The following is a 9,552-nucleotide window of genomic DNA, read 5'->3' on the forward strand; positions in this document are numbered from 1 at the left end:
GTCTTCTGCACACTAGTCGCCAGTCCTGTGTATGGTCAGAGAGGCCTCTGAGGGTGCGTGTGCACGCATGTGTGCACTTACATGTACATGGGCACTCACATACATGTACAGAGACACATGCAGTCTACAGCCAAGCCCCTGGGGGAAGTGCCAGAGAAAAAGGTTGGGGAGGGCCGCAAGTGGCTGTGCCACGCTCCGGCAATTCATCTGGAACTCAAGATGTTCACCAGGGGAGGATCTCTCTGAAATCTTAGAATTTCAGGGATGAAAAATGCAAAGGTTGTCTGTCCAGAATCCCACTGTGTGCTCCAGCTCTGCTCACCACAGCCTCTGCTTGAACCCGTCCAGGTGTGGGGAAGTTGCTATCGGACACCCGACAGTGGGCAGAAATGGGTTTCCAGGGCCTAGAGAGGAGGGTCTGAAATCCTCCAGGTTAAAATGCAAACCACCTGGGCCAGCCAGGAGGGTGTGGTGGTTAAAACATCTGGATCTCACATGGCCAACTGCACAGTTCAAGTCCTGAACCTGGTGGCCTGAGAAACATGCCAGGCCTGTGTGTACATGCCTAAAATCCTGAGAGGAGACTGGAGGAGAAGGGATGGCAGCATGGCCATCCCTCCACCTCCACCCCCCGGGTGATGGTTTCTCATGTTCTCTTCAGTCCCTCCCATCTCTCTCTTCTGTCTCCAGTGAGCACACGTACCTCATTAGAGCAAAAAATAAATTATAAAATGCACAACTTATTTCTTAGTACTTGTATGGCCCAGGTCAAGATACTTAACCCACTGCACTCCTTCGTTTTCTGGTCTGTGAAATGGGAGCGATTATTAAGAGGATTAGTGTACATCATGGGGAGGACAGGCAGGTGCTGAACAACTACCATAGTCTCTGGCACCTGCAGACCCTGGCTTGCATTTGGAGACCTGACGTCATCCGGCCTCTGTGTCTGGGCAGCCTGGCGTGGCCTGTCAGGATAGTTCCTGCCATTTGAAGCCCACTCCCTTGGAGAAGGAGCCGTAATGGCAGCAGTTTGCTTTCTGTCATCTTATAGCATTCCCCCTAAGTCCCCTCAAATAGCAGCTCCTCTTCTTCATTCATCTCTGTCACTTCTGTTTGTTTTTTAATTTGCTATAGGGCACGTGCACACACTGGACAGAGACAGAAAGGGAGACAAAAATTGAGAAAGCACCCTCCCCACTGCTAAGGGGATGGCCATGCCATAATATCTTTCTCCTGCATCCTCCTCAGGATTTGGGGCATGCACACACAGGTGCCAGGTGTATTTGTCAAGCGTCTGGGTCCAGAACTCACACTGCGTAGTTGGCCACATGGGATCTAGCCACCTTAACCTCCACACCACGGGGCTACCCCATTTATTTATTTTTTGGAAGTTTTAATTCTTTTTTAATTGCCAGAGGGCTCATGCTCACTAAAGAAAAACAGAGAAGAGAGAGAGAGATAAGAAATCCCCAGTAGACTGTACTTACACCGCAATCCCTTTTCCTTCATTTTTCCATCTTGTTGGGATTTTAGATATGCACATAAACACACTCCCAGAATGTTTTTTAAGTCACAGGGCTGGGATTCAAACTGCTGTCAGCCATGTAGGATCTAACTCCTTTAGCCACTATACTCTGGGGCTGGCCCTTTCTGTCACTTTTAATGTCTTTTTTATTTGATTTAGCATATTTTTTAAGTCTGGTTCTTTTTTTAGATGTTTACTTTTTCCATGAGTGAGAGATACAGGCATCGCCCAAGAGGGTCTTCACACTGCAATCTACTCCCAGCCTCACCTGCGTGTTCAGGGAGATCTCCAGACAGGAACCCAGACCCTTTCCATATGGATCAGCCTCATAGAGTACCATGTTTTACCAGTGGACCACTGTCCACCACCACCACCACCACCACCACCACCACCACCCCCAGCATTTTCTTAGGTGCATACTACCTTCGTGTCTACCTTAGTCCATTTTGTTGCTTTGACAGAATATCATAGACTGGGTAATTTATAAAGAAGGGAAATTTTACTCCTCACAGTTCTGGATGCTGGGAAGTCCAAGACTGAGGGCTGACATCTGGTGAGGGTCTCTCTGCTGCATCACAACCTGGCAAGGGCATCCCATGGCAAGACAAGCACATATCGGCTCAGGTCCTTCTTCCTCTTCTTGTAAAGCCCCCAGTGCTGGAGTCCCCACCCTGATGACCTTAGCTAATTCTAACTACCTTCCAAAGACCCCACCTCCAAATACCATCAACATATATTGGGTTGTCGGGAAAGTCATAACGTGTTTTTCTATGCAAAATGTGTCATGACTTTTCTGACAACCCAATACTTTGGGGATTAAGTTTACAACATATAAATTTGGTGGGGGGGAGGGTACATTCGAACCACAGCATGTGACATCATACTAGTCCTTTTCTACAAAGCTGATTGCATGGGGTATGGTGATAACAGTTGTCCATTGCTGCTACAAAGCATGACTCAGGGCACACAGGTGACCACAGCAGGGCTGTGCCCTCCTCAGAGCCATGCACCTGAAGCTGGGGCTCCAGCTCCTTGGATCAAGAGGACATTACTCTCATAGGAACGTCAAACCAAGGAGCACATGCTCTGTGGAAATTAATACCCACAGGGAAGCCCTCCTGTCTCAGATGTCAGTGGTTCAGGAGGGCACTGCCAGATGTGCTCAGGGAAAGTTTCATGGTGTCTGTCCTGTGGCTGCTGTGTCAGATGTACCGGGAGCCTGACCCCCAATCCCTGGAGGCAAACCCACTTGGGTTGCAGAGTTAGAGCTAGGGGCTGACATCCACCAATCCAGCTGGTATCAAGTGAGCTTTACCTCCTCTGAGACAATAGCCATGTGACTCGAAGACACATCTCATCATTGAAACTATGTTCAATTAAAGGGAATTTGAGGACCCCAAGAGTGAGCAATAGGTTGTTGCATTTGTTTTCAGAATCACAAACAAGAAAGGCAGAGGGAGTCAGATGAGTTCATGCAGGAACTGAGGTTAAAGTCCTTGGGGTACGACCACATCCCAGGCCTGAGATGCCTGTCACTTTTGCTGATTTTGGACTTTGCTTTGCATGGACCAGAAGTCATCTGGGGACACAATAGATCTAGGCAAAGGTAGACAAGATGGCCTGTTCTTGGTGGGTGTGTTGGAATCTTGCCGAGAGGCTATTGCAGTCGGAGGTGTAATTATGTCTTGCTGGCCACCCCAGGGCTGTTCTGCCATCCAGCTGGAGCCTCCATGGCCCACACAACCCACTTAGAGGGTGACCCCAACTAATGGCTACTTAAAAATGCATGGTAGTGGCTCCTGCCAGTTCTCTGGCACAGGGAGGATCGATCCTGTGGTCCGTGAGGCAGCCCAGCGAGGCCTGGGTCAGCATTTGTGTCAGTCCCCTGCCTCCCCACCCTTAGCATGCCTGCAGAGCAGCAGTGTTCTGTGTCCTGGCCCACAAGACTGTTCCCATTTTCTGGCCTCCCACCACCTCCCAGCTTGAACTGGCCTCAGCTTAGGCTCCAGGGTCTGGCTCTTGCAAACCTGCAAGGAGCCAGATTATAGGACGTTGAGTGAATTTCGATCGAAGGTCCCAGGCTGAAAGAACCTCTCAAGGGGAGCTGTCTTTTTATGCATCTCTGCTTTCAGAGTGGCCCCTCTGTTGTCTGACTCCAGCTTTCTTTTCCAGGACTTTCCACAAGCTGCCATTCACACCAAGTCCCCGTGGGCTGTCTTCTACACGCCGAGGTGCAGTGAGTCACACTTTGGGTGCTTGGCCACCATATTGCAGAGCCTGCAGACCTGGTTTGGGTGGATGAAACCACTCTCCTCTCTTCAGCCAGGTCCATGCTCCTGGGTCTATGACCAGTGGCATTAGGAATGCCTCCAGCTGTAAATAAGGGGAGATCCAGTGAACCATGACCCACACAGAAGGGGTGGTGTCCTCTCAGGATAGAAATGGGAGTCAGGCACAGCAGCCACCTCCCAGCAGGGAAGAGACAGGGAGTCTACACTATTGGAAAGATGCAAGTGCTTTGAGATGCTTGCTTGGACTGGTGTCTCCCAAATGTGTCACAGCACTTGTGCTCGCAGGAGCACCACCAGCCCCTGCCTTGCTGACTACACTGAGTGTTTAGTGAGCGCTGAGAGCCCATAGCCCCAGGCCCGAGTCTTCAGCAGTGTGCTCAAGGCCTGCACAAACTGGCTGGCAAGAACATTGGGAAGTGTGTGTTTGTGTGTATGTGTGTGTGTGTGGGGGGTGCTTCGGTAGATCCAGGACTCCCTGCTGTAAGTTACACCCACAGGAGGAAAACCAGTCTAGGACAGTTACCATAGTTACTACCAGCGCCACAGATTCCTCAATGTCTGAGAACAGGGTCTGCTTGATTTGGAAGAAAAGCCCTTAAGCCGTTGCTCTGGTCTAAATGTTTGCACCCCTGAAAAGTTCCTATGTTGAAACCTAACCCCAATGTGATGATATTAGAAGGTGGGACCTTTGGGAGTGATTCGGTCATGAGTGGGATTTATGCCCTTGTAAAAGAGGCCCAGATGGCTCTCTTGCTTTGTACGGTGTGAGGGCACAGAGTAAGAGCAGATCATGAACTAGGAAGCTGACCAAGGTAGCCACCAGCCACCCTCTGCCTGAGCAGGGCTGAGTGTCCACTGTGCAGAAAGAGACCACGTGGTCAGCAAGATGGCCAGACCCCTAAACTGCCGGTTCCTTGATCTTGAGCTCCCAGCTTCTCAAACCGTGAGAAATGCATTTCTGATTATTTTAGACCATTTACTTTGTGGTATTTTGTTATAGCAGCTCGAATAGACTAGGATAGACATCTCTGCTATGAACAGCCTTAACCTCACCTGGTTTTAGTTATGAAGTCCACCTGAATAAAAGTTCAGATGAGAAAAATCACTGCATTCTTAGGAGTGTTCTTGAATGAAAGAAGAAGTTTAAATTTATTAATTTTTAAATTTTTAAATAGAAAAATAATAATTGTGGGACCAGCAGTTAGTGTAATGGCTATGTCGCTGGACTCCCATGTAGTTGACAGCAGTTCGCGTCCTGGACCCGGTGGCTTAAAACTCACGCCGAACGCATGTGCGTGCGTGCCCAAGATCCTGAGAGGAGAATGGAGGAGAAGGGATTGCGGCATGACCATCCCCCCTGGGGGGTGATTTCTCGCTTTCTGTCTCTTTGTCTCTCTCTGTCTGGTGAGTGCATGCACCCTATAGAAAAAAATCTCTTCAAAATAATAATAATAATTGTATGTATTTCTGGAATACAATGTGATGTTTTGACATATATGCCGTAGAATAATTAAATCAAGCAATTTAACATATTTATCAGTCTGAATACTTATATTTTGGGGTGAGAAATTGGCAGTTTTGAAATATACACTATATTATGACGATAGTCATCATGCCATGTAATAGGTCTCAATAATTAACTTCTAAACTTGTATCCTTTGACTAACATCGCTCCAATTCCTGCCCCCAGCCTTACCCTGCTCCAGCTTCTGGTAACCACAGTTCTACTCTCTGCATTTATAAGTTTAGAACTTTTTTTTTTTTTAGTAGACAGATCGTTCATGTACTTTTCAGAGAGATACAAAGAGACAGAGAGAGGGAGAAAACACTCCTCAATGGGGCACGGTCAATTCCTTCTCTCTATTTCTCCAGCCTGTTGGAATTCGGAGCATGTACACACACGTGCCTGGTGTTTTTCAAGCCACCAGCCCAGAGATTCTAAGTGCAAAGTCAGCCCTGTGGGATCTGACTCCTTAACCACTAGAATACAACACTGGCTTTTCAGATTACACATATGTCATTGTCTGATATTTGTCTTTTTGTGCCTGGCTTCTTTCACTTAACACGATGTCCTTCAGGATCAGCCATGTTGTTGCAAGACAGAATTTTCTTTTTTCTTTTTTTTTTTTTTAAGGGCTGAATAGTAATGCATTCTGTATATACATAGATCACATTTCTTTATTCATTTGTCTGTTGATGGGTATGTAGGCTGATTCCGTATCTGGTCTGTTGTGCTGCAGTGAACATGTGAACACAGATATTCTTCAACATACCAATTTTGTGGGGTCCTCTTGTGGGGTCTTCTTGTGAGGTCCTCTCTCTCATCATTTCTTCTAAGTGATACACATGCGTGTATCTATTATCTAGTTATTGATAGGTATTTATTTATTACTTTTTTTTGAAGGGGAGAGGTTTTTGCTATAGGGCGCGTGCGCTCACCAGAAAGACAGAGAGATAGAAAGCTAGAAATCACCCCCCAGGGGGGATGGCCACGCCACAATCCCTTCTCGTCCATTCTCCTCTCAGGATCTTGGGCACACATGCACACACACTGGGCATGATTTTAAGCTGCCGGGTCCAGTACTCGAATTGCGGTCGACTACATGGGAGTCCAGCAACATAGCCATTACACTAACTGCTGGTCCCTCAATAGGTATTTATTGGTAGATATTTATTGATAGATGGATATGAAGCCTATTGTTTTCTATATATTAATATTGTAACTAACCTAGTCAATGCTTTTATTATTTGTGCTACTTTTAACTTAATTCTTTATATTTATGCTACCTTCTAATTTCCAAAATAATGAAAGCATTTACACTTCTAATTTCTTTCTCTTTCATATTGTACTGGCTAATATCTAATACAATATTGAATAGTAATGATGGTTTTCTATTGACTTCAGTGAAAATAGCTCTGAATTTCCTCATTAAGTATGACACTGGTTTTTGGATTGGTATTTATGAATATACTTTACATATATTACATTGTTAAGAAAAAATCCAGGTGGCCAACCATGGTTCAAGTCCTGGACCTGGTGACTTGCTTTCTTACTCTCCCTCTTGCTCTTTATCTTTCTGTCTCTCTCTGGTCAAATTGAATAATAATAATAAGAGAAGTAAATAATTATTAAAAAGAAAGAAAAAGTCCAGGGACCAGTAGGTGGCATAGTGATTAAGGTGCTGGATTCCTATGTGATCGACCATGGTTCAAGTCCCAGACCAAGTGGCTTGAAACTGACAACTGGACTTGTGTACGTGAATGCTCAAAATCCCGAGAGGAGAATGGAGAACAGACTATAGCATGACATCCCCTGGGGAGCGGGGAAAGGTGATTTTTTGCTTTATGTCCCTGTCTTTCCAGAGAGTGCATGCACCCTATAGCAAAAGTCTCTCAAGAAAAAAAAAAAAAAAAAAAAGAATCCATTAATAATCATTTTATTTCTTCCCTTTTCCTTCCCTCAACTAGTTGGTCATTTACTATATTTTTTCTTTCCAAAGTGCCAGGTTATTTATTTCTACTGTTTTCTATTTTCTCATCACTTATTTCTGCTTTTATATTTATTAACTCCTTCCTTTTGCTTTCCTATCATTTATTTTTGTTTTCCATTTTCTAACTTTTTAAGTCTGTGCTGGGTTTATTTATTCGCATTTTGTAAACCTGAGGAGTTTGAATCTGTGTTTTCTATGCACTTCTGCTCTGTCTTGATATTGGTGTTCTCATTAGCTTTGGTTCTCGGAAACTGTGCAGTTGGGATTACATTTACTCTTTGTTTTGCCTTTTTTAGAGTTTTGCTCTAGGGCGTATGCATTCCCTAGAGAGAAAGAGAAAGTGAGAAATCATCCCCCTGGAGGGGTGGCCACACTGCAATCCCTTCTCCATTCTCCTCTCAGGATTTTGGTCACACATGCACACACATTCGGTGTGTTTTTCTTTCTTTTAAAAATTATTAATTATTATTATTATTATTGGAGAGGTATTTACTATAGGGCACATGCGCTCACCAGAAAGACAGAGAGAGACAGAGAGACAGAAAGCAAGAAATCACCCCCCGGGGGGATGGCCGCAATCCCTTCTCCTCCATTCTCCTCCTGGGATCTTGGGCATGCACACACAGGCGCCTGGCGTGAGTTTAAGCCACCGGGTCCAGGTCTTGAACCGTAGTTGACTACATGGGAATCCAGCAACATAGCCATAACGCTAACTGCTGGTCACTATTATTATTATTTTAAATTTTGCTGCAGAACATATGTGCTCACCAGAGAGAGAGAGAGAAAATGAGAAAGCAAGCTGTCAGGTCCAGGACATGAACATGGTGGGCCATATGGGAGACCAGTGCCCTAACCAGCATGCCACCTGCTGCCCCTCCAGTGTGTTTTTCAAATCAGTGGGTCTGGGACTCAAACCACAAAGTTGTCTCTGTGGGATACAGCTGCCTTCACTACCACACTAGCTGGCACTACATTTATTCTTTGGAATTGTTTAAGAGAAAGTTTGTAGACTTTTAGGTAGAATGGCCTTTTCATTTTCTGATTTTTTTTTGGTTTCTGGTATTATTGCATTATGGTCAGAAAATGTATCATTTCGTGTCTTGGCAGTCTGTGGAGGTTTTCTTGGTGGCTTGATGAATGGTTACCATTTCTGTCTCTTGCTCTGCCATGTGAAAAGGTGCCCATCCCTCTTGCTAGCTGGAAACTGTCCCTTGCATTCGCCTTAGGATGGTGTTGCTGGGATCTTGGAGAGGTTAATTGTACTTGTTTCAACTGGACTAAGAGAGGTAAACTCTTCTGTCATTAGCGGGGCTCAGCCACTTTCTTTGTTTCTCCTGTCATAAATAAATACCTGCCTGCAAGAAACTCAATGCTCAGCTGAAGCTGATTACTCACTTTCCTCTCCCTTAATGCTCTGAAAATCAGCCCCTCACCATCCTCTCTGGTTGTCTGTGGCTGCTGAGATTTCTGTAGGAAGGAAGGGGCCAGAATGGGGCCCTAGGGATTGAGGTGGCTGCTGGGCAGAGGAAGCCACCCCAGGGGCTGGGCAGCAACAAAAGCTGAACACCCAGAAAACCGGCTTCAGTATCCCTGAGCCAGCCAGGGCTAGGACAGATCCCATAGAGGTGGATGTTGGCAAGACTCCTGTAGACACCAGGCTAGCTCTGCTGTCAACCGTCTGTCACCTTTAGTCTGGAACTCCTGGTCTATCCTGCTGGGGACAGGTGGCCAACAGCTTAGCTCCCACCAGAGCCAGGCTGAGGCCTAGCCAGGATGACTACATGACCCTGCAGAGCTACAGTCTTCAAACAATGCTTGCATGTTTGTTCCAAGGATGCAAGAGAAGCTGGTCTATTTGTTTTGTTTTGTTTTTACTACTAGAAGGCACATGCATCTTTTTGCCTGTGTGTGTGTGTGTGTGTGTGTGTGTGTGTGTGTGAGAGAGAGAGGGAGAGAGAGAGAGAGAGAGTGTGAGAGAAATCACTCCTAATGGAGTGTGCTGAAGCTGCACCCTCCATTTTTTTATCTTAATTTTTTATATTACATTTAATCACATGAATCTTTACAATGTATTACATTTCTTTTTCCGGCATGATTACCATGCATATCAATCAAGACAAAGACATTACTATCCACATCATCATCATCAAATAGCTTTTCATCATTTTTTCAGATTATTATTATTATTTTCATCATTTTTAAAACATTCAATCACTATATGTCGTTTTGCTTGTAATGAAAATTT

Source organism: Tupaia chinensis, unplaced genomic scaffold (assembly GCF_000334495.1).
Source record: "Tupaia chinensis unplaced genomic scaffold, TupChi_1.0 Scaffold147038_1, whole genome shotgun sequence".
Classification (NCBI taxonomy): Eukaryota; Metazoa; Chordata; class Mammalia; order Scandentia; family Tupaiidae; genus Tupaia; species Tupaia belangeri.